Genomic DNA, 24381 nt, shown 5'->3' with positions numbered 1-24381 from the left:
TGCGACTAGGCTACTTTTTTTCGTCATTAATTCTTGCAGAACTTAATATTTTAAAAATTTAGGAGGGTTGAAATGCTTCCTGAGTCGTTCCTGCAGCCACTGCAGAGGCTTCTAATACTGCATCTGGTGCATAAAAAAACCTGATGATTTACAAAAAGCTACAGAGTAAATGTAAATGGACTGTATATGCCCAAGAGTAACAAGAGCAAGCAAAAAAAACCCCCCACAGGCTGTGTTGTATGAAAATAAAGTATCCTTTTATTTCATTTTTTAAAAATGCATTTTATCATGTGCTTTCAACATTCATTCATGTTTTCCAGCTGAGAAAGTAAAAAAAAGGAAGGTTGTAATATTTGCTCAGTTAATTTAAAATAAAAGGTATTGCTGAGGAGCTTATTTTGATGGAGTAAAAAGAACCCCCCCCCCTCAAACCACTTACATATTGTAGTCTTAAAAGCAATGTGGATGGTCGCATGAGGTTATCTAGAACTAATCTTATGTAAGAGTTTTTATTTTTTAGGCCCTTACAAAAGTGTGGGTTTTGTGTTTTTTTTCCCCCTCAAGCCTTTTTTTTTTTTAAATATGTCTTAGAGATTAGTGTGTTTGGTCATTTGGGTACAATTTAATATCAGGGGAAAGTTATTTTTCTACCACCTGAGATGGGAATTTTTAAAATATTAAATACTGTACTCTTTAGGTAAAACTGCCCAATCTGTTTTAATCTGTCTTTTTATGGCCTCATTTAGTATCTAAAATTAATCTGTTTTTCTAACTAAGAATGGGTTTACATTGTGGCTAAGCCAAGAGGTTTTGCTGGCTGTGGTGTCAATAAACCAAAATTGGCTTGGCTGTTGCATCATACTGAACCATAAACTATGGTTCACAAGTTATAGTAGCTGGCTTCACTTGTTGTAGTAAGCCAAAACCAACCCAGTCACATTGTGACTTTCCATGATGGGTCAGTCCAGTGTTGGAGTGATGTATAAATACAGCCAAATGGGGCCTAGTCATCAAACCATGGCTTAATGTGTGTGCTTGAATTAAGTCAGGAGGTGAAACTGTAAACTTCCAAGATCAGGCCTGAATTTTGGCTTAGCTTATTCTTTTCCTCCCATTTGTTATTTCTGAACTATTTCATCTGTTTCGGAGAGCATAGCTATACAGAATAATTTTATAGAAGACAATCATCTTATAGAAGATACTCTGAAAGCAAGGCTGGTTCTAGTTCAGTTTAAAGTTAATACAGTTGAATAGGAAGAGTAACAGGAGCTTTGGAAATGCCGATCGACAACTATCAATAAACTTTTGACAGGCATACCTTTATGTACAGTGAAGTATGGTCCTCTTTGCATGCTAGCCATTCTTTTCAAATTGGCATTTATAGTTAAAAGATAGTGGTACAATTTTAATATTTTCCTTTTGTCTGACTTTCCCTTTGATTGTAAGAAATTCCTATATAGTCATTTCATCTTCTAATTGTCATTTGATTCCCCCATTAGGGCTAGTGAAACTGGGGTCTTCCTAACCATGCATCTGATAAGAGAAATTTCAGGGCTCTTGGTCCATCTGCAGAATTTTTCCTGTTGGCAGCATGCAATCCTACTTGGAGGTGAATGAACAAGTGCAGGTGAAAAGATCACTTAGTTCTACATCTTGTCTCTGAAAAAAAAAAATATGTGGATTATTTAGTTTCTGAGGTTGTAAAGTGTTGCTAAGGGTTGTGATTGCATTTGACTTCCGGTTTATTTTGATTATTTTCTCTCCTTAGTTAACATGTGGCAGAAACAATTCTGGCGCAAACAAAAATGGTCTGAAGACAAAGAAAGAAAACTCCACCTAGGTAAGTACTTTGTAAGCATCCTGTGAATATTTGCACTTCATTTTGTTCTGGCTTTAAAACAATAACAGAAAGATTGTGATTAGCCACAGAAGCCTTTTTGGTTTCCGACTTGCACACACTGCAGAAAAGTAATCTTTTTAGTAATTTTGAATTCTTATATTAATGATTATCTTTACTTTCTTCACTTGTTTCTTCACCAATTGCAATGTTAAGCCACATAATTAAGAAAAAATTATCTTGGCATAACAGCACAGTTGGGCACACTGATATGTGCTTCACCAAGTACTCTTACGCTATAGTGAGAGTTTAGCGAATGCCCTGTGGAGTAACTGCATAAGACAGAGCAGACGTTAGTGCTAGGGACTCGTACGCATAAGCTGCTGTCTGGGAGAAATGGCAACACTAGCAGCGTGGGGAGCTTTCTTGCCTGAAAGTGCTGGCAGGTGGCATCAGCACTGGAAGATTTAGGTAACAAAAATCGGGACAACTGCTAGATAGCGCAAGAGAGAAACATCTGTACAGTATCTTCTTACTGCCACCTAGTGGCTGCTGTAGTCAGTATACTGTACATCAAGGCTACCTGCTGCATTATTTGCTGGCACCAGCAAATAGCCAGCACCTATTGTGATACCCTAGGAAAATGCCGAGGTTCCTCTGTAGATACACGCTGGCCCTGCAGCATAATATTACCAGCCTGGTTCTTTTCAAGATTGAAGGCCTAGCTGGATCCCCTATGCCTCTGGCTCCAAAAGCAGCTACCACATCTACCTTTATTGTATGTATGTCACTGAAATCAAGTTCTGGTGCAAATTGGTTTTCCAGAATCAATATATTTTCTGAAAATACTTGTAAAAGATGGCTGGCTTCTGCCTAGAATCCCATAGTTGTATAGAAGCAGTGGCATTTGGACATTACCATTCAAAATGACCAACTTGGTCGGGGGGGCAAGATATCAGCAAGTGCCTTGTGAGTGAGGGGCAGAAAATGGCCCTTGATGAGACTACTGGAAGCATGGTTTTTCCTCAGCCATTAGCTCCTTTGACACAGCAAGATGTAAGCAGCTAAAAGCTCCCAGTCTAAATAACACAAAGAGCTGGCAATTACCACAGCAGGATTCAGCAGCAGAGCTGCTCCAGCACAGCTGTTTTCTCATTAGAACCAGAAAGTCATTTGCACTCTGGGACTTGAAGCACATCAACAACGATGCCAGGAATTAAGTATCTCTTGGTTTTCTCTGTAAAGGACAAAGTGCTAGGTAATACTGTTTTTTTAGTTGTTTATGGTCATAGAGGAGCAATCCCGACCGTGTAGCTTGCACTCTAATGATGACACTGAATAGGTGAGGGTGTCCATATTTCTTCATCAGAATGCAGGGTTGGAGAAAGTTTTGCCTGTATAGTATTTCTTGCCTTGCTCTTTTGTAAGGCATAACAGTAGAAGCAACCCATTATATCAGGAGAGCATGTTGATTGGCTGTCAACTGCACCAGTTTATACTGATTAGTTAATTTATTCATACACTGGTAGTTTCTACTAATCACAAGCCTAGATTGCATAGACTGGATTTACACATTGCACTAAGCTACAGTTGGTTATAAGACAAAGTTTGCTGGGTTCACACAATACCATAAAGCATTAACATGTCTCATAGATGACAAGGGCTGGGGTTATACATACTAAGCCAAAACCAAACAGATCACAGTTTCCGAATCCAGTCAATACACTGTTGCATTACAGGCAAAATTAAGCTACTGTACTGTATATACAGTACTGATTACCTCCTGTTATTATACAGCCCCCTTCCCCCATTTTTTTTCAACATAACCCTAATTTTGACAGGCTCTCAGAAAATAAATTGTGAAATACTGTATGTGCATCATTATTCAGAAGCAGGTCTCACAGTATTCAGTAGGGCTTGCTCCCTAACTGGTAACTCTTTCTGGTGTAGCTGAGAGAAACCTGATAGAACTCAGTAGGCCTTTCTTACGAGCACACCTAAATAGCTTGAGCTCTAAGTCCTCTATAATTTCATCAAGAAAAGAGTGGAATTCCCACTTTGGACATGAGGGGGCAATATTTTCTGTTGATCAACTCTACCAGTGGATTAAATGTCTTTTGCCTGATTCTGGTGTTGCAGAAGGCATAACCTGTTCTCTTTCATTGAGCCAAACTGTCTGAATGGGGCAATAGAGAATTCCCTTTTATTTTTCAAAATGGCAAGTCATCCAGGACTGAACCTTAGAACTCTTTGGCTCTTGGAAGGATGGGTGAGGGTAAGGCATAACTGGGACTTAGCTGGCTCTGAAGGAAGGGAATATGATTGCAGTAGTTATGAATGCAGATTTAGGGGGTAGCTGCTACTGCAGTGAGAGCTTCATAATACGTTTTTAATGTTCACTGAGGGGGCTATAAAACATAAAGGATGAGCATTTCCATATTTGAAAATCCCCTTGATTGGCAGTTTTATTATCTCTGAAAGGTGCACGGCCTTCAACACAATCAACTTAAGGGTTTTTCCTTTTATTTTTTTAATAGAGAAAATAATTTTGCTTCTTAAGTCAAACAAATGGCTAATTGTGTTTTAATAATTATTTTAAATCTTTCCATATTCCTTTAATATCCCAATATTAAACAAAATGATAACTGGGAGGCACTTGAGGACAGTCAGGTTTATGAAAGAGGCTTCCATGTAATGAGGCTTCAGTGGCCAAACATTGCCAGGTTATCATGCAATAGTAATGCTCAGTGGCTTGGGTTAAGATCCAAATATTCCTTCTGGAGCTGACATGCCTTTCTGGCTCAATCAGTGGGCACATGGACTAATAAAATGGCTTCTTTTTGTTGATTTTCTGTTTTGGAAATACCTTGCAGATTTACAAGTAGCTATTCGGATAATTACCAGGCACAAATGAGCAAGGGTTCCAGCGATCCTGCAGGGAAGCTTTTGTAACATGAAAGATAATATATCAAAATACATCAGCTGATCTTAAAGAACTAGCATAAATATGTATCTATGGACAGGCTGATAAAAACACATAGACCAATTTGCTAGACTGCATCTGGTGGCCACTGGAAAAAATTGGGCAAATCTGGAGTACTTGCTTTTTAATATCTCCACTGCCGCAACCCATAGCAAAATGGTGTAAAAACTCACGATCATTTCAGCCTGTATTGGGAAACACAATTTACCCAATAAGTGCATGTGAGTAACTTAACACGAGTTAGGGAATATATTGCCTTTTCCTGCAGTCCCCGGGCTGATTGATTGATTATGTGCCATCTAGTTGTTGTCAACTCTTAGCGGCCACGTAGACAGACCTACCTCAACTGGTTAATTTATTGTATTGTCCTATATCACCGGTACTGATTACACTTCCCTATGAGGTTAAGCCACTGTCAACATTATCTGTCTGTATTAGGTAGAGACTGGGCTTTTTACTCTTCACATCTATGACAACATCCACAATCTGGCTATGCTTTTGTTCTTAAATACTTTGCTAAGATTATTTCTGAATGTTTGAAAGTAAATTATTTATTTGATTTGATTTTACTGTTTTACCTTGTTTAGTGTATGAATCATAATCCACCATGAGATTCTTTGCGTATGGGGTTTGCTATAAATATTTTAAATAAACAGATGTAGTAGGCCTTGGGAGAGAAGAGATTGTGCTCAGTCTTCATACAAATAATGGGTTTTAAGCAAGTTAGAGGTATCCTGCTAGTGTTTTGAGTTACACACACATTAGACCACAAGGGAAAACAAAATAATTTTAGGGAGCAAGAAACTCAGATTTCTGAGGGTTGTGGGGTCAGATGAGTAGATCTACGTGGAAGGATGTTCAGGACATGAAGGCAGAGAGATAATAGACCTGCTGTTTGTAGACATACACATTGCCCTGCTAAAAAAGCTCACCTGCTATAGGTAAGGACAAGCATATTGCCCAAGGCAGTTGGGGATAGTTTAGTGTTTTCATCTTTCCAAGTTAATTTGAAACCGTCTTTGGGATTTTATAAAAAAAATTAATACTTTTTGTGTAGAAATCCATAACAAATCTCAAATATCTTAGTTCCACATGAAATCAAAACATTGAATTGTTTGTGTAAGATTCTACTTCTTCAAGCAGGCTGGGAGGCACATGTTTGCCTCCAAGTTCTGCGTCGGAAGTAAATGTCCAGCTATTCATTTCTCTTTTCATGTGGTTTCTTTAATCCCCCAAATTCAATTTCAGAACCATTTTATAGTTTCAGTTTTACAAAGCAAAAACCTTCCTTTAATGTTTGCATTTTTGAAGAAAAAAGGCTTCAATCAAAACATGTGTGGCTTGTTTTTTCTTCTTCTTCATTCTACATTAGCCAGATGTAACATGTGGAAAAGAACAAGCTGAAATGTGGTGTCCAGGTCCTGCCACGGTGAAACAGTCAAAACGTAGAGCCTCCTGTAGATTTGGCTGTATTAGCCTAGAGTTCCTCTTCATGGGGGAGGGATGGCCAGTGGCTTAGTAATAAAATTTCTGCTTTGTATCTAGATGATAGTATAAATTCTTGCAGCTGCACAGCTGGGTACAAATTGGAAATCCTAGATCGGTACTGTCCGGATTTCTTCATCTCACTGAAGGGTTATTTGTTCTTGGGATAGTATGCTGTGAATGCTTGTGTAGTCGGTGAGAATATCTAGCCACTTTGTTTTCTGCTTCTTTTCAATTGCCTTGGAATTTTCAAAGCATCAAGGTCTTCCCCAATTACTTTTTGATTTCATGCTAGGTGTCCAAATAAACTTTAGTTTCATTGTTAGTGCTTCTAGTGAAAATGCTGGATTTACTTCATCTAATACTTGCAGTCCAAAGTATTCTCAACAATTTTCTCCAGCCCTGCAATTCAGTTTCTTTGTTCAGCCTTTCTGATGGTTCAGCTTTCACAGTCCTATGTTACAACTGGGAAAACCATGACTTTTACAATATTATCCTGTGGTCTAGCATATCACATGATATATTCTGTATATAACTTAAGGGGAAAGTCTGTACTCTTTTTCCAATGTTGAACCAGCACCTTGGTCCATTCTAATTATGGCTTCCTGCTTGTCATACAACTTCCTCAACAGGCCAGTGAAGTACCCCAGTATACCCATTGTTTTAAGAGATACTAGCAATTTGTTGCCTATGTAATGCAAACCCTTTGTATAATCAATAAAGCAAAATATGTCTTTTTAGAATTGTTTTCCCTTTTTCATTGTTACTTGAAACCTAGCTGCTGGCCTATTACAAAATCTGCTGTATATCATCTTTCCCTACCTGGTGGAATAGTCATTAACCATGCTGATTAACCATGCATCCAAGCCTCTGGAAGGCACTTGTCACCTTCCCCAACAGCATCTTCAAGAACACCCATTTACTTTCTTTTTTAGAAGTGTGCAGTCATCAGTTCTAGAACAAAACTTGCCTAGCTTCCCTAGATTGAGGCAGCTTGGCCTCCCTGACTCAGAGAATCTGCATGAAAGTGCCCTAAAGGATATTATGCACACAAGATTTTCTGCAATATTAAAACTCTTCTTTCTCAATTTTGTGCTTTAAAAGTAAATCTGACACATAATTCAAAGTGGAAACAATTCCTGGACTTATAACAATATATGGATTTATACCCCCATCCAAAATGTGGGTTCTTTTATGTATAGATTTCAATTCCATGGCGTGTTTGAAGCAAAATACTCAGTTTTGACTCAATCTACTGTAGCTTATAATTTTATGTGGTGGTGTATTGGTATAGGGTTCTTGAAGCTTAATAGTAATTTTTAGTTATCTAAACCAAAGTATTCAGTTTGATTATTCATAATTAGTGATATGCCGGACCGACACTATAACCTCTTTGTTATTTTTTTAACGTCACTTGTTTACTCATTTGTGCTTTATTATTTCATTTTCTTTGTTTTCTATTTGTGTTTGTCTATACACTTTATTTTAAAAAATTAAATATTTTTTAAAAAGCTCTTTCTCACCTTCACCTACTATAAAAATGATCTTTTTCTAGGGAATTAGGAAAATTTGGTGAGACTTGTACGCTCAACAGATCATATTTTATTTGCTTTCATGTGCAATGTTTCTCTGCATGACAGCTCTGTAAAAATCTTGGGACTCTTATTTTCTCTGCACTGCAAAAGCAGAAAAAACAAATTATTTTTCTCTCCTTCCTGGGGCCTGTTGTGGTTTGAGGATTGGGAGGGAATTGAAAACAAAAGTGACAAACAATTTCTCTTGGGGCCTCGTCTTGTCCAGCTTCTTTTACATCCCACCCTTCCCTTTCTGTAATATTTCCTTGAAGTTGAATCTCCCCAGAGAAACAGGAACAATTGTAGAATTTTGTGGCACTTTGGGGATGAGAAAGAAATGATGTTTGGAAAAAAAGCAAAAGAGAATTGCAGCTGCAAAGTTTCAAATGAAACGCTAATCAAAGGCAGCCCAGGCGGCATGGCTTTAATCTTTCATCTTCAAAGACGCACAAACAAATATTGATTGTGTACTATACAGCTGCCTTGGTGGCAGGGTTGCTGGCAAATCCCACCCCCATCAAAATTCACATAGCTGCTATTATTATTATTGTTGGTCAGCCAGATGTTTAGACTGGATTTGGCATTTTTATCCACTTATCAAGTCCTTCCCAAGAACCTGGAATGGGCTGATGTTGTTTGATGTTGTTGTTGTTGTTATTATTTTGTACCATCAGTGTACCTTTCCGAGAGTAACTTGGATGAAAAAAGGCATATCAGTTCAAGAGACTTGCCATCTGTCTCTTGGTATTCGAGATGAGCAACTGAAGGATAAGGTAGCAAATTAAAGGGAGGTGGGAAGAGAAATAAGAGGGTCAAGGATAGTAAGGGGTGGATGACAACCAAATGCAATAGCATTTATTTAAGCTCTATTTCAGTTGTATAGCTTTATTAAAATTTATGAGATTTGGATTTCAGCTTTGGTTGCCTCACTGCAGTGTTGAGACAGACTAGTTCTTACATAGTTATCCTCCTCTGTGGAGAAGGGATGATCACCCTGTTCCGTAACCTCATTGTCAGTGTTAACAGTACTTATGGCGGCCTTTTCCCCAGCAAGGTCAGCTACATACAGAAACCTCCAAAGGTCTCCATACAAACTGAGATTGAATCCATGTGCTAGCTTTTTCCTAATGAGAAAAAGCTGCTTCAGTCAGGGAAGAATTCAATTAGAGGCCTGGAAGAGCTATTGATGGGAAGCTGGGTGGGGGGAGAAAAATATGTGCTTGGATGTTTGAAGCTCAGGAATTTAAAGAGTGTTACATGCACACGGGCACATACAGGACACAATAATTAGGGAAGAGAAAACTGACCATACAGAAAACTTCCCATGTCTTCTACTTTTAATTCCCCTTTCTTCCCACCAACGTACAACAAAGCAACAATTAGACCATTATAACTGCAGGAAGCCTCAGCATTGGTCTCTCTTTATCCTAGACAGTAGCAGGAAACTGATAGATTGGAGCCAAATGGGAAGCTTTACTCAAAACACATGTAGCTATTATATGGTAGTGGTAAGGCAGCGAGTGGGTGTGTGGGTGTGTGCATATGCTTGTAGTTTGCAATAACACTTCATACATCTGATGAAGTGAATGAAAGTCCACAAAAGCTGATGCCATAACAAATAGGTTAGTTTGTGAGGTGCCACAAGATTTTTCATTGGTTTGGCAAATTAACCTGGCCGAGGTGGTGATTATAGACCTTCCCCAGGATGATCTGCCTCCAACCTGATCTTTCAGGTCTTTCGGAGGTGTACCTATCATCGCTGTAATGGAGTCCATCCACTTTGCTCTGGGCCTCTTCTTTTTCCTTCCACCTTTCCCAGCATTATAGACTTCTCAGGAGAAAAACTGGAAATTACTACCCCTGTAATAGTTATTAAGTGAGATTGGCACTGAGGGTCAAACCTGAACCATTTTATTAAAAACTGATCAAGGTGGCATCCTATATAAGATTAAATGAAACCAGTGAATAAACGATTTGTAAAAGATAGAGGAAGAACAAATAGATACCGTTCTTTAGAGAGCTAATAAGTTCAATAGATGAAGTCACTGCTGGAAAAGAAAGGCCTTTGAAACTGTCACAGTAACGGGGCAAGAAAGATGGATCTTCCTAGTCTGAGACCCTCAAAGCCTAGGTACGGTCACTGAGAAGACTCATCCTGGCATGGAAGCAGACAGTCCTTTAGGTGTCTTGGCTTTAAGTTAAGAGGACAATCTTACTGTGATTAGTAATTTCTGACTGAAGCCAGTTTCCCCATCCCTGAATGGGAGCTTTGGCAAGTAGATTTTGAACTGGATGTCAGGGCTTGGACTGAACTTTCAGGTGGGTTACAGCAAGATCTACTTCAGAAGAAATTTGGGCATGGACACGCTGAAGATCAGGAATGGATCATGCATGGAATACTGTATGGTGTTATGAACAACTAGAGATTAGCTATTAAACCAGGCAGGCAAGAGGCAGAAGTAAGAAACACTCCCTTGGGCAGCTGGAAGTTAAGTCAGGAGAAACTAGGAAGTCTGTAGAGCTGTTTCATGCAAGAAGCTACTGAAGCTGAGATGCCAAGCCTTGATGCAGCACTTCATGGGGCCAATCTAGTCCTGTCTGATTCCTTGGCTCACCTGGTTGAGCAGATGAATTGTGGAACCCCCTTTGCCCGTTCTAAGGCTGGCTGGTGCTGTTACATAGAGGACAGATCACAGACTCTTTAAAACTGATGATGTGCTTTGATAAAAATAGGATGCTTTTGCCTTAAGGTGGTGTCTTATATGGAGTCCTGCTCAACATTCTGATATTTTGTGTTTGTTGGTGCTCTTTTCTTCTTCCAAGAAGCCCAAAGGCGGCGGTGGCGGCCGCCTCCTCCTCTTCGTTAGGTAGAGAAAATTCTAGGAGTGTAGGGACTTGGTTATGGGCTTCTCACATCCACATCCCACATGCTGGCCACAGCACCAAACTGGCTTTTAATATGCATTGAATGCTATCAACTCCCAAGGATTCAGAGGTTGGCGCTAGTATCTTCATGTCACAGAGAATCTTGGGTAGACTATGGACAAGGCCTGTAATTTAAAGACATGGCAGAATATCAATAAAGCTATTAGAGAAGGGAGGGTACTGTCTAGCCCAGAAAGTCATTTCTGGCCTCTTATACTTCCACCATCAGCCAAATGAGATAGTAGTTCAGGAAAGATCTATAGGAAACAATTACAGTGGCCACCTGTCCCTGAGGGGGTACAGATAGACCCCAACCATCGTTTATTGAAATCTCTGTTAAAAAGTAGCTTTCCCGCTAAGCCTAGGTAAATTCTTTCTGCTAATCTTACTTATCTATCTGCTGGCTTATATGCTGCTCCAATTGCTGAAGAGACTGTTTTCTACATGGGGAAGTACTTTTGTACAGGAAAAGCATGATCACCACAGACATTTAACTATATATGACCTTTATCCAGGTGTATGTTTTTCTGGGGAGTGGGAAGTTGGCATATCTTCTTCTGTAGAATGGCAGGAGATGTGTGGAATGAAACAATTCCTTTGGGAGGTAAACAGAAATCTAGTCAGAGAAATCCTTCTCTCATAAACTGGGGTTGGGGTGGGGGGAGAGACAAAGAGGGGAGGTGGAATGTAAGAAACACACAGGCCTAAAGCAACAAGCCAAGCCTTTTGCCAGAGATCTTGTCAACACTCTTACACTTTACAACTCTATTTGATCCTCCTGGGGTGGGAGGGTTAAGTTTCAGGCATGCTTTAGATTAAGCCAGTTGGGATGTGGTGTTGACAGCCTTCAAGAGGCATACAGCAGAATCGTGTTAGTCTGATCTTCCAATTCCTCCCGTAACCCAGAGAAGGCATTTGCCAGTTGGCTACCTGCAAAAAGCCAGGCAGAAAAAACGGATAAGGGGCTACATGGAGGCTTTTCTGAAGATAGTGTTGATGGCCTCTGTACCATAGCTACAGTTTGACAAGCCACCAGATAACCTACATCAATTCTTGCAAACCTAGTACCTCCAAATATGTTGCTGGGGATTATGAGAGTTGTAAGGTGGCTCATCGGCATGGCATCGGTTGGGGAAAGGGTAATCTCTAATCTGTGTTCTGATATTGTGCAGTAAGAAAGGATTAGGAATTTTGCTCGTCATGGTATAAAGCCTCAAATATATTTCTCAAAGCACTCTTTTTGCACAGCATTGGCCCTAGCAACAGGGCCAACTAACGCCAAAGATGATAAGCAAATAAACCCCTCTACAACATATTAATTCCCTCCCAAATATACTAGAGATTTAAGTTCTTGGTTACTTTCCAGACGTGGAAGGAATATTTCTATTTCATGTTCTTTCCCTGCAACCGTAAAGGACCCTGGTCATAGTTTTACATTTAACAGAAAAAGAAATGTCTTGCCTAGCATTCTTAATCATGGCTCTTTCTGAGGGGCATACAAATTCAAAGGAATCCAGCAGAAGGATAGATCTGAGTGGAGATGACTGTATCAGGATTCAGAGAAGTGTCAGCTTTGAAAACTCAGCTAAAATATCAGAGCATCTAGGAGATACCAAGATACAGGGCTTGGGAAAAGAGGCTGACAGTTGGCAGTCCATGTTGCTTCCTCTGTTTCTTCTGTGCAGAAGGTCTAAGGTTTTCAAAACCAGTTTTCCAAAATATGTGTCTGTACATGTAGATGCTGATATTTCTTGTAAAGGGTTTTGTAGAAAGAAACTGGGGAGGATTATTTCCTAGGGGAAGAAACTGCTGGTGCTTACATGCTTGCAAAACACTGTAGGATTTCACTGGGGCCTTGCATTTTTGTTTGAAGTGGTGCCAAATGGCTCGCTCCCTAAGCCAAGCTCCTCAGTGAAAAAGTATAATTTGGACAGAAGTGAATTCTGGCAGTTTAGGGGAAATACATCTCCCCCCCCCCGTGATTCGTGAAAACATGCTATTATTAATTAAACAGCACAAATACTAAAGGGGTGCCTTTCATTTTCTGGCCTTGGCCGCACGTATCTCTCTGTTCATCTCCTCTTGCAGAATTTTTCAGTGTTTTTAACATCAGACTGATGTTAGGTATAATTACTAACTTTGCACCAAAATTAAATTTGACATGGCTTGTGTGGGGAAATTAGAGCATTTCAGAGACCGCAAATTCACCTGGGAAGACAAGCCAAGTAAAGACAAGGCAGCATAGAGTGGAAGTAATTTGAATATTACATGTGCCCTCCTGAAAATGCCAAAATCATTTAAATAGCTAGAAAGGATATTTTCCCTAATTAACTGTGTGTGCTTGACGGTTCATAACAGCACTGCAGAGATGGAGGTGGACCATCCAAGCAGAGATGGCACACACCCCACAGGGGGCAGTGGAGTACTGACTGGAGGGAGGCAAAGACCTCCCCCCCAAATTGTGATGGGTTAATTGCCACCCCTGCAGCTGTTTGTTCTTCCAAACAGACATTTATTTCTGCAGGGAACATGTCACGCTTCTAGCATCATAGTCTTGTAAGACAGGGAGGCTATTGGGTCCAACCCGTCTGCTGCAATGCAGAGCTATCAAAATATTCAGAGGTGGCCCTATTATAAAGAAATGAAATACGATGGATTTGGAGCACTATTAAGGACAGTAGAGCAGTAGAAAGACACATCTGTCCTATGGGGCAAAGTTTCTCTACAGTCCCGCTGCTAAGTCTGCTGCTGATGCCACCACCATCTCCTGTGGCTCTGAAGCACTGCTTAGCTTCCTGAAGGTCTCCCTGCCTGTGGCTTTGAAAACCACACCAGATCTTTGTGCTCCCTCTAATGTGAGAGAATCCACCTGCAAAGAGTTCCATCTCCCTCCTGCCATCACAACTCCTGTGGTTTCCAGTTCATTACATATTCATCTTTCTAATGCAATTATTAGCTTGTGGGGAAGGGAAAAATTAATAAAGAAGCTCTGATTAGCTTTTTACACCACATTTTTTTAAATGGGGGGGTTAATTGGGTTCAAGAAGATCCTTGTGGGCAATGAGTTTTTTGGGGGGAGAGCTGGTTATGGGAGTAGCAACTGAGAATAAAATAATAACAATATTAAGCTTTGTGCACATACAAACATACAAACATACACTAGCTGCTTTGCACCATATTCTAGGTAGAGCTTTGGGGAGAGGATCTTTACTCCTGGAGCTTGGCCATGGGTCAGTGAGTTCCCCGTTAGAAAGGAAACCATCTGGCTGCTCCCACAGAGTTCTCCGCTGGGAAAATTGGGCCTGCTTTCCCTAGTCTAACAAATGAATCAGTAGCCCGAGGAACTGATCTGCTCCTTGAAACCGTTTGGCTCCCAGCAGCAGGCTGAAGCAGTCCTGCAGTTAGAATGTGTCCTATTTAAAATAGCCCTCCCTATGAATATTTTGCTTATTCCTGAGGAAATGCTGAATTCTTAAGTTTCTTGAAGTGATAACATGTGCAGAGCAGGAGATTATATGAGGACCAGAAAGGATTGCATTGCATTGCGACTTCTCATCTGAAGCAGAGGCTGTGTTTGTACAGTGTGATAATTCATAGATTACCCAACGCTGGTTTACTGTATTAACACAATTGATTGGGTTTGCACAACACAGTTACCACAAGCTAGAAAACCCCCCAAATCCACCCATCCAAGTACATTCCCAGAACTCTCTTTTTACTTTGTTTCTGGTAACATTGCTCAGAAAAGTAGTTTCAGGAAGCATGCGCATATCATGTGACCTGTATAGTGTTTTTCACCACTCATAGACTGGGTTCAGACAACCACTGACCCAGCCGTACACATTTTAGCATAGGGATTTGTGCCGAACGTTCACGTTTTGTGGTTCATTGCATTACACAGCCCCCTCCCAATTGAGTTAATTCCACAAACTTTGGAAGTGTGTTGTACAAATACAGCTACAGAGTTGTATACGGTATATTTTAATTTCCTGCTTCCAGATTTATATCTAGCAACATACTTGCAGGTCTAGAGTCTAGATTGCTAAAGTGAAAAGCAGCCTTAGAGTTTTTCCCAGCCCTTAAAATTGAATAGAGCCTCATCCAGTTTCCTTGTCCCACAAGCTCTGAATTAATAACAAAGACCTGGGTGCAGTCAGGGCTACATTCCAGATTATCTCAACAAGCCAAAGTTAGGATGAGATTCAGGAGCAAGGAATTCCAAGTAATTCTTATTAAAAATTCCTCCTCCCCTCTCCCCTTCTCATAATAACCAATGTAACTGCTCACTTCTATCCCTGCAAGAAAAGGGGAGGCGGGGAAGATTAACATCTCCTGCCAAATGACATTCATGAGGTGTGATTACTGGGTGATAATTACACTCTTTGCCACCCTGGCTCCCCCTCTTCCTCCAGAGAGGGAATATGTTTGTTGTTTCCTTCTTCCCGCCAGAGAGACCTTGGGTCCTGTACCTGCTATAGACCAAGATGTTACAGATGTCTCTGAGCTGCCTCTCCAGCTGTCTTACTTTTCTCAACTTTATTTTCTGAATGTTTTCTCATGACCCTGTGCCCTTCTGTCCCCCTCCGCAGCAACACTTCATCTTTTTTGATAACTTTTGGCAACATAGTGTTTTAAGGTAGGATACGGCACTTTGTAAGGGACAAACTTTCGAATACAAAATGTGGTGGGGGATAGCTGCAAATCTTTTCTCTGCTTTTGGCTTCCCCTAGATACCCTTTGACAAAATAATTTTCTCCTCCATGTATAGTATAAAATTGCACACAGAGTCACTGAAACTCTCCTACCCTTAATCAAAATCCTTGAAAGCTATAGTTAATGGTCTACCTTGCTACCGGGAAAAACTTGTTGAATTGTTTGCATCTCTTAAGCAGATAATTTTATTTTGGTTTTACTTCAGTGAGTTGAAGATGATCAGAAAGACGGAACATAACTAGTCATTCCTGTTTTGCTTCTGTACAAGTGATTTTCTGTTGCTTCAGAGGCCAGAGGTAGAAGAAAAGAAATATCTGTTATCGGACACAGCATGAGTACCAACTTTTTCAAACCACTAACACCTCTATTAAGTTTGTTGTGTGTTTCTTGTCTCTATCAACAAAAAGTGGAAACAAGTTAAATATTGTACTTTAACATGTGGATGTTGTCGTTATATTCTACAGACACTTTGCCCTTGCCGTTTTCTCATACTAAATGCAAGAAACGTGCAGTTCTCTCTTTGCGGCACTAGATGGCAGCCAGGATCCTTCTGCAGCTGGCTAGAAATCTGCTACTTTTCAGAGAGATCCTGCTTTCTCTAAGCAGGAGTTGAGCAGTTTCTTCCAACTGGGGGCTTAACCACTACTTGTTTCTTCCACTGTAAATTACGAATGGAATGCACCTGGCATACTCTTTGAGCAACATGTTTTAAATAAACGTTATTAGCGCATTTAACAAAAATGTTTTCTGGCATACATTTCTTAAAAACAGTATTCAAATATTTGTTCAATAGTGCTTACTTTTTTAGAATTAGACATTATTGTCATATTACAGTAGTACTATATAATCTCCAGTGGATTCTAATTAATTTCCACAGCCAGTTCAAAATGCTAGTGCTAACCATTAAAAGACCTCTATGGTTTGAGGCTGCATATTTGAGGGAATGGTTCTTCCTAACCACCCTCTAAAGTCATCCTCAGTTGTTCCAGGTACTCTCCAAACTAAGCTGCAGTGGGGGAATAGTTGGGGACAGGCTTTGGCATCTCCGTCTCCCCCCCCCAAAACTCAGCCCCTACTTGATTTGGAGACCATTGTCTGTGTTGTCTAGTGCTGAATTTCTTGGCATTGAGGTTCTCATAAAAGCCTATCTCAAATATATGGTATTAAAAACCTGCAAATTCTTCTCTAGGCTCAAAATGCTACCCTCTCCAGCACCCGCTTTCCAATAGTGGCAAAAGCAGTAGCAGAACTCTTTTTCCTGAATATGTTGTTTGTACAAAACCAGACCTCATTAACAGCAACCAGCCATGTAGATTTTTTCCAGTTACTGTATGATGGCATTCAAAATATCATGATGTGAATTTTTTCTTACAATATTAGTGTGGTGTTTATTTCCCTTTTGCTGGTTATATGTTTGGGACATTTATTTGCAAAAGCAAACAATGCATTTTTAAAACTAGATTCTAAATGTTCAAGGTATTTTGAGTTGTTGAAAACAAGCTTATCAATACAATTAAAGGAAATATTACAGTAGTTCTAGGCTGGTTTGATTATGCATCTTTACCAATGTAAAGGTAGTGGTTGAGGATGGATTCAGCCCGAGAAATAGTGGATTCATGAGAATTCCTCAGCCTGTTCAAAGGGTTTGTTACCCACCCATCTCACATTATTAGTGCACTTTCTATAGCTTATATGGTTTATATATATGGTACCTTGTAGAACAGCTTGTGTCTCCTATCCGTTTGTTGTTGCTTGACAGATTTGTGATAGCTGTGGAAATCATGTCAGGTTTATTACCTACAATGTTATAAGCAAGTGAATATTCTGCTTATCAGTATTTTTGTAACTCTCCTTATATTAATTGACATTTTGCCCCCCTCAAAGCCTTCCCAAATTGGCTGGAATGTTGTCATAACTTGGTAGTAACTCCGCAATAAGTTGTAATCACTTTTGTTGTTTTACTCATATGATGATTTCTTATTGACTATTAGAAATTATTTATTCTTTTGTAGTTACATTAATTACATGCTTATCTATTTTGTATAAAAAAAGATATAGAATGTTTTCCAGCAATCTAGAGCTGAGAATGTCTTCATTCTGCAATATTTTTTTGTCTTTAGTCCTTTCCAAATTAGCCCCCTTTCCCTATTCCTTCCTCTGCTGCTTTACTCTTCTCCCCTCATTCCTTGCCAAGTAACAAGAAACTGAAAGCTGCTAAAATGCTGAGAAGACCTTTGCAGGTCTCTAGTTCCATCATTCCGTCTAATACCTTTTTGATTATCTTAGTGGCCAACATTTATATTAAGGCTTCTCCAGCTCACTATCTCCATATACTTTACGGTTGTTGTGTAGTCTTTTTTTTTTTTTTGCATTTTCTTTTTAAGATAAAAATGACTGCTGATGTTTATGCCCCTGTAATACATTATGTATTATTTTGTTTTAAGCACTGTCTTTTGCAGGCTGACAGTAACAATAAAATGTGAGGATGGGATTTTTAATAAAGACAGAGTAATGTTTCCCATGCATGCCACCACCCCTATCATTTTTCCCCATTCTGCTCTTCTAAGCACTTTTCAAAAGGCTCCCTTTTATATTCCAAATAAAATTAGAGCAAAACACATTGATTTACTGGAAAAGAGGGATGTTTGGGTGGCTTCTAATCTCTTCTTATGTTAAATGTAGTTTGAAAGAGAGCTACTTTGCCCTTTTGAGCAATCTGGTGGCGGATTTTTAAAATATTATTTCAGACTAAGTTTTTTGCCCACCTTTGACCAAAATTCCTTCATGTTCAAAATATCACTAACAGTAGTGAAAATATAATAGAAACGGATCTTTTAATTTAATTAAACCTTTATAACTGCCCTGTAAGGCAGGCCAATTTTTTCCCCTTGCTTCTGCAATATTATTACACATGATGGTGAGGGGAGACAAGTTGGTTGATTTTTGTTTTTCTCTCAATTGGTTTCCTATCTTGTTGTTTGGCTATTCCCTTATTTTGTCACTTTTAGGCACCTTCCTATATTTTCTGTTTAAAAGCTTAAAAGGATCTGATCTGGTAGAACTTGCTCATCCTCCGTGTGATTTGGAAGCTTTCAGAATCTGGTTTCTGTGCTTCAGGGATTTTAAATTTCTGGGATATCCACTTAGTTAACAAATAGAATAGAATCTCATTACACTGATTTAATAAGAGAAATGAAAAAGGCAGGAATGAAATTGGAGGATGAAGGGGGGCAGAAAAAAGCTTTTTTCCATGTAACACTTTTGTTAATATAGTGATACAGGCAGTTGGTTGGTGGGGGGAGAGAAAATTAAGCAGCGTGTGCTCTTCTTGAGAAATACAGTGGAAATGAATTTTCCTTGTTGAAAGAGCCAGCAAGATTTCGTTTTCAAGAAGGTTAAGTAACAGAGCTAGCTATTGAAAGCTAACAGACTCCTTTTAAAATCAGTCAGATACACTGGAAAGATTTAAAGGGCTTCTAAAATTGAGCAGTGATATTATTATTATTACTGTTGGTCGCACAGATGTTTAGACTGAATTTGGTATTTTTATCCACCTATCGAGTCCTTCCCAAAGACTTGGGATAGGTAAATGTTGTTGTTTGATGGTGTTAAAGGAATCGTCACAGGACATAAGCTGTTCCAAGTAAAGCTGCCTTTTGCAATTGACTAATGGTGATTTTGTCAATGCCAGTGGTGTTAAAGTAGTGCTCCAGATGTTTTGGGATTGCACCCAAGGTGCCTAGTACTATTGGTACTATCTTTGCTTTCTTTTGCCACAGTCGTTCTATTACTATTTGCAGGTCTTTGTATTTTGTGATTTTTTTCAGTTCTTCCTCTTCTGTTCTGCTGTCTCCAGGTATTGCAATGTCCACTATCCAAACTTTTTGTCTGTCTTACCAACAATTGTTAAGTCTGGGGTGTTGTGTGGCAGGTGCTTGTCTGTTTGAATTCTAAAGTCCCAGAGCACTTTAACTTCTTCATTTTCTATTACTTTGTATTATTTATTATTATTTTTATCCTAGACCAAACCAGCGAAAACATACCTGAAAACATAAACAGCAGTTTAAAAAATGCCTATATATAAATCACATAGAAAGCAAAAGCAATTAAAATTGTGAGGAAGGCTTATTGTTTGACTAAAATTCCCATCATTCCCATCCAACAGGTTGTTGATCTCACTGCGTAGAAATCATAGGGTTTCAAATATAATATTTGAAGGCACAGCTTAAGAAAGATTGCCCTAAGGTTGTGCTAGACGTCATGAGCTGTTTATCTTCATTAAAAGTTTTTTGGATTCAAAGCTTTATTCAGGACTGGCAATGAGTATAGCAACACAGTATTTGTCTTTTTGACAGAGGCCTCTCAGTTGATTGGGCGAAATGTACATATCAAGCTTGTTGACCTTGGCCCAAAGGCCTGTATTCTCTGCCTGATTCTCCATTTTCTAGTTCTGTTTATCCTATCTGCCTTATTTTTACTCCTTTCAGATTCCACCTGGTTAGTATTCCATTAGAACCTGTGAGAAATGAGCTGGGCTTATATATTGTGCTAAGCTTTGATGTGCATTGTTTGATTTTTGCTTAGCATGTTACATGATTCCAGCCAATTGTGGTAGTTTATATGTGTGAAGTTTATACTGTATGTGAACCAAATCATGTTTTCTCCTACCATTTTGCTCCCTCAATCCAGCGTAAAGGACCTACAGATTTAATTTAAAGCTTTTAGCATGCAAAACATCTACAATTTCTTATTTCTCTTTCTTATTCACAGTTTCTTCACCCAGTCTTTGTTTCAAAATACTTGCAGAGGTTCAAGAGAGCTGAGGTGCCCTTTCAGATCAGGTAAGACCATCATATTGCTGCTCTTGGCAATGAATTACTGACCATAGTTTGGAGTTATTATCACCTTCTGTAGAATTATGTGCCCATGGTAGAGGTAGACTTAGGTTTACTTTGACAGCTTATGCAATCTTATCATGCTCCTATTTGACCAGTTTTTAGAAAACCCTCAGCATTTTGTTCCTCCGTTCCAGTCATTGCGTTATCAAAACCTGTCAATTGTTACCCCCCTTACGCTGGTCCTAAGAGCAAAGAAAACCCCTGCAGTGCAATTTCCAGCCAAGAGCTTCCTTCCTATTTCTGAGTGTGTGTGTTTATGTGTGAGTGTGTGTGTTTGTGTGTTTCAAATAAATAAAAAAAGGCATTTGTGTTTTGTTGCACGAAGCACTTTTGAGGGCGGCACAGGGCCCTGTAATACGGAGGTTTATGACCTCCTTGGCTAATGCTCTCTGACACTCTGTTTTGATATCATTACTACATTATACCCACCATTTTTTGAGTGAAAAAATACAGTACTTAGAGAGTCGAAATTCATAAATAAATTCATGTCAAACCGCACTTAATATTGATTTTGTTAGTGTTCAGATTCAATAATAAGGTACTGCGTGCATGAATATTTAAATATAATCATCATTTCTGCATCTCCTAATGGCCTCTGCTCTTCTACACTCAATTTAAACACAATTTAAAAACTATAATGTATTGAAAAATACTAGGATTTAGCAATAAATCACCATTGGGTAACTCCAAGCCTTTTATAGGAGGGCTCAATATCGGCTCCTCCAGGGACCGCACAATTAGATTCATGTTTTTAAACTTCTCAATTATCCATATACCATAATTTTATGTGAAAGTTTGTTTCCCTTCCTCCTCCACCCTACCCCACCTCTTCACTATCTCGCCCCCGCCTGCCCCATCCAGATTCTCTCCCAGTAGATAGTGGAGAAATTGCTAAGTGTTCTTTTAGCTGGGTTAGTATAGTAAAAAAGAGTCAGAGGTCACAATCTTTAAACTGAATTAGAGCCAGAGTCTGCTGAGAGAGAAGAGAATGCTGACTCACTCACATTATTTGCCTGTGAAAAGGAAAAAAAAATCAGTGAGAGAAAGAGATAAAATGACTCAAAACAAGCTTGTTATAGAGGAAGTGAATAGGTATTCCCCCCTCCCTTAATAATTATTTAAAAAGCCATTTTGGCCTGGGTAAGGGCACTTCAGGGAAAGTTGCTTCCTGGCTGGACTTTAACGTAGTTGCCTGGAGAGGAAAAACATTGTTCCTCCTTCCCTCCAGCACAATCAATGATGGTAGAGGGACAACTTCTGCTCTTTGGTCCCCAATGTAATTTCCAGAGTTGATACCAGATCTCAGGAAAGCCTATCCTCTAGGTATCTCTGCTCTATACAGGTGCTCCCTCTGTAGAAACTTTTAAACAATTATACTTTTTTCCTCTCTTTCTTTGCTTCTTCAGCTTTACGAGGTGAAAGGTGCCTTGTGAAGAATAATGCCAGTCAAGAAACAGCTGCTCATCCTCTTTTCCTCAGAATGCTACTGGCCTCTCGTGCACCTCCAGTGTATTCTGAGGAAATGGACCGTGGATAAGAGAATATGGTTGTAAAGCCAAATTTAGCAATTTTTAAAAGAAAGGAAAGGAAGAGATGCTAGCATCATTCTCATGGACCCTAACATTTTCTGACGCTGTGCCTGATCATACAGTTGACTGATTGTCTCATCTAAATTTCGCCTCTCGTTAATCCTTTTCTTGGAAGGGTTGTATCTCAGCACTAGATACTGTGAGTTGTCTGTCTAAGTCCCAGGTTTAATTCCTGATATGTTCAGGTAAGTATATTTTAAAAAGACAGCAGTTTCTTAATTATTCAATTCAAAAATATTTTTGTCTGCATTGTATTACTATAGAATATTAGAACTTATTTCAGATGTATTCAAGTAAACGGATCGTATCACTATCTGGGAATATTATCTATTCTAGGAGGATGACAAAAAAATTAAGACATCAGTAAAATTACATAGGTATTTAATTTTATTAAATTGCACGCCTCACCTTTCCCAGCTCTCCCAGCTCACACATGTCATACCTTTCCCAGTTTTCAAAAACTCCATGTTCTCTAGCTTTGGCTTCTTTTACTTTCAGTGTTCTTTTAAACACCATTTGTTTATCTTTATTGAAATGCTTGGCTTTTGCCAAGCTCAAAGAGTTTATCTTTCTATACACTCTGACACAATTTCTTGTTGGTCTTTTTTAAATGAGTAAAACAGATAATTGGTGCCCATCATTTAAAGCTATTTTAAGCATGATTTTTCATGGCCTTTTCAGACATTCAATTTTTTTCATTGTCAGCAGCGACAACAAAAATATTTTGAAATTCTTTGCCGGTGTTATTGCAAATGCTGAACAAGATGTGATTGAAAGAGCATTGTGAGCTAAACCTTTCTTCTGAATAAAATTGACAGGAAATGGATTCCTCAGTATCCAGTCAGTGTGTATAAGGCAGAGAATGTGAAGCCACTTCTCTTTTTTCACCTTCTTCCCTTCCACCCAAGATAACTCATAGGTGTTTAGAAAATCTTTTCACTGAGACCTGCATTAACCTGTCAAGTGCACAAGGATTGGCACATGTCAGAGGGACTAGGTAACCCATTCTGAAATGAATTCCTGCAGTATTGACAGGTTTGAAATTTATCTCATTCTGAGGAAAAACCAGTATACAGTATGCTAGAGTATCAGAGTGAGTGGAGCAACTTCCAGACAAACTGTGGAGTTCAGGAGATAGCCTTAACTGTCATATTTTCTCAGCTGCCTGATCTACTTCAGATCGGAAGAGACTTGAGTCTTTCTTTTTGGCAGTTACCTGTGATGATTCTAGCTTGAGATGCCAGGGATTTAATACTTTGGGACCTTCTGCATGTGAAGCAGGAGTTCTGTCATTGAGAAAACAGGGTCTATTTTACTCCCACAACAATTCTGTGAAATGGGGAGAACTGCCACTTTTAGTCCACCGAAGGAAAACAAATAGAAAAGACAGAAAACATAAATCCTTTCCTTAGCCAAGGACAGATAAGAGCCCTGTTGGATCATAGCAATTTTCATCCAGTCTCCAATCTTCCCTTTCTGGGGAAGGTTGTTGAGAAAGTGGTAGGCCTATAGCTTCAAAGGGCTCTGCAGGAAGCGAAATATCTGGACCCATTATAGTAAACATTTAGACCGGGATGTAGTACTGAGACTGCATTGATTGTGCTTATGGATGACCTCTGGCAGGCCCGGGATGGGGGTGGTTTATTCATCCTAGTGCTACTTGATCTCTCAGCCGCTTTCAGTACTATCAGTCATAATATCCTGAGCCGGCTGAGGGAGTTAGGAGTGGGAGGCATTCTTCTTCAGTGGTTCTCCTCCTTCCTCCAAGGTCAGTTCCAGTCAGTGTTGGAGTGGGAGAGAGGCCCAGTGCTAGGCCCTGGCTTTGTGGAGTGCCACGGGGCTCAACTCTCTTCCCATTCCTATTTAACACCTACACGAAACCACTTGGTGAGGTCATCTGTCAACACCGGGTTAAGAACCATCAGTATGCTGATGATACTCAGTTGTTCATCTCTGCCTCAGGCTGCCCAAGTGATGCTATCAAGGTGCTTTCCCAGTGCCTGGAGGCTATACAGGGCTGGATGGGGGAGAATTGACTTCCCCATCCCTTCAATCTCTTCCACTGCTTTTCTCACATTCTTATTATTGTGTATTGTCCCAGTCGTCCTCAGACAGATCATTACTTGTATTACATACATGTAATAACATCCATTAATCTTTCTGTTTATCTATCTTGTTATGAGTTTTATATATACATACCTATCACTTTAATCCCTTTCAGGGTATGCAGCATTATTACTTCTCAGGGAGTAAGAAATAGTAAGCTGAAGAAATTAAAGGCTTGAAGGAAAAAGAAAAGAGTGTAGCAAATTTATATACATATTAACACATATACACACACAAAGCTAACTATAACATTCATTTTATAAATAAAAAA

At 39.4% G+C, this 24381-nt stretch overlaps 1 long non-coding RNA gene across 1 annotated transcript; it reads left to right on the top strand.

Annotated features, from left to right (window-relative positions):
* The first annotated feature begins 1493 nt into the window (after nucleotides 1-1493).
* LOC148216398 (uncharacterized) lies at nucleotides 1494-22103 on the top strand. Its single transcript, XR_015795498.1, has 4 exons — nucleotides 1494-1627; nucleotides 1769-1840; nucleotides 20288-20358; nucleotides 21822-22103. It is a non-coding gene; the product is annotated as an uncharacterized LOC148216398 (long non-coding RNA).
* Nucleotides 22104-24381: the final 2278 nt, after the last annotated feature.

Source organism: Python bivittatus, unplaced genomic scaffold, assembly GCF_059951505.1.
Source record: "Python bivittatus isolate LINGU-HERP-01145 unplaced genomic scaffold, Pbiv_v1 ctg000090_np1212, whole genome shotgun sequence".
In the NCBI taxonomy this organism is placed as follows: Eukaryota; Metazoa; Chordata; class Lepidosauria; order Squamata; family Pythonidae; genus Python; species Python bivittatus.
The sequence above is the reverse complement of the archived record's forward strand: the minus strand, read 5'-3'. Positions and strand labels throughout refer to the sequence as shown.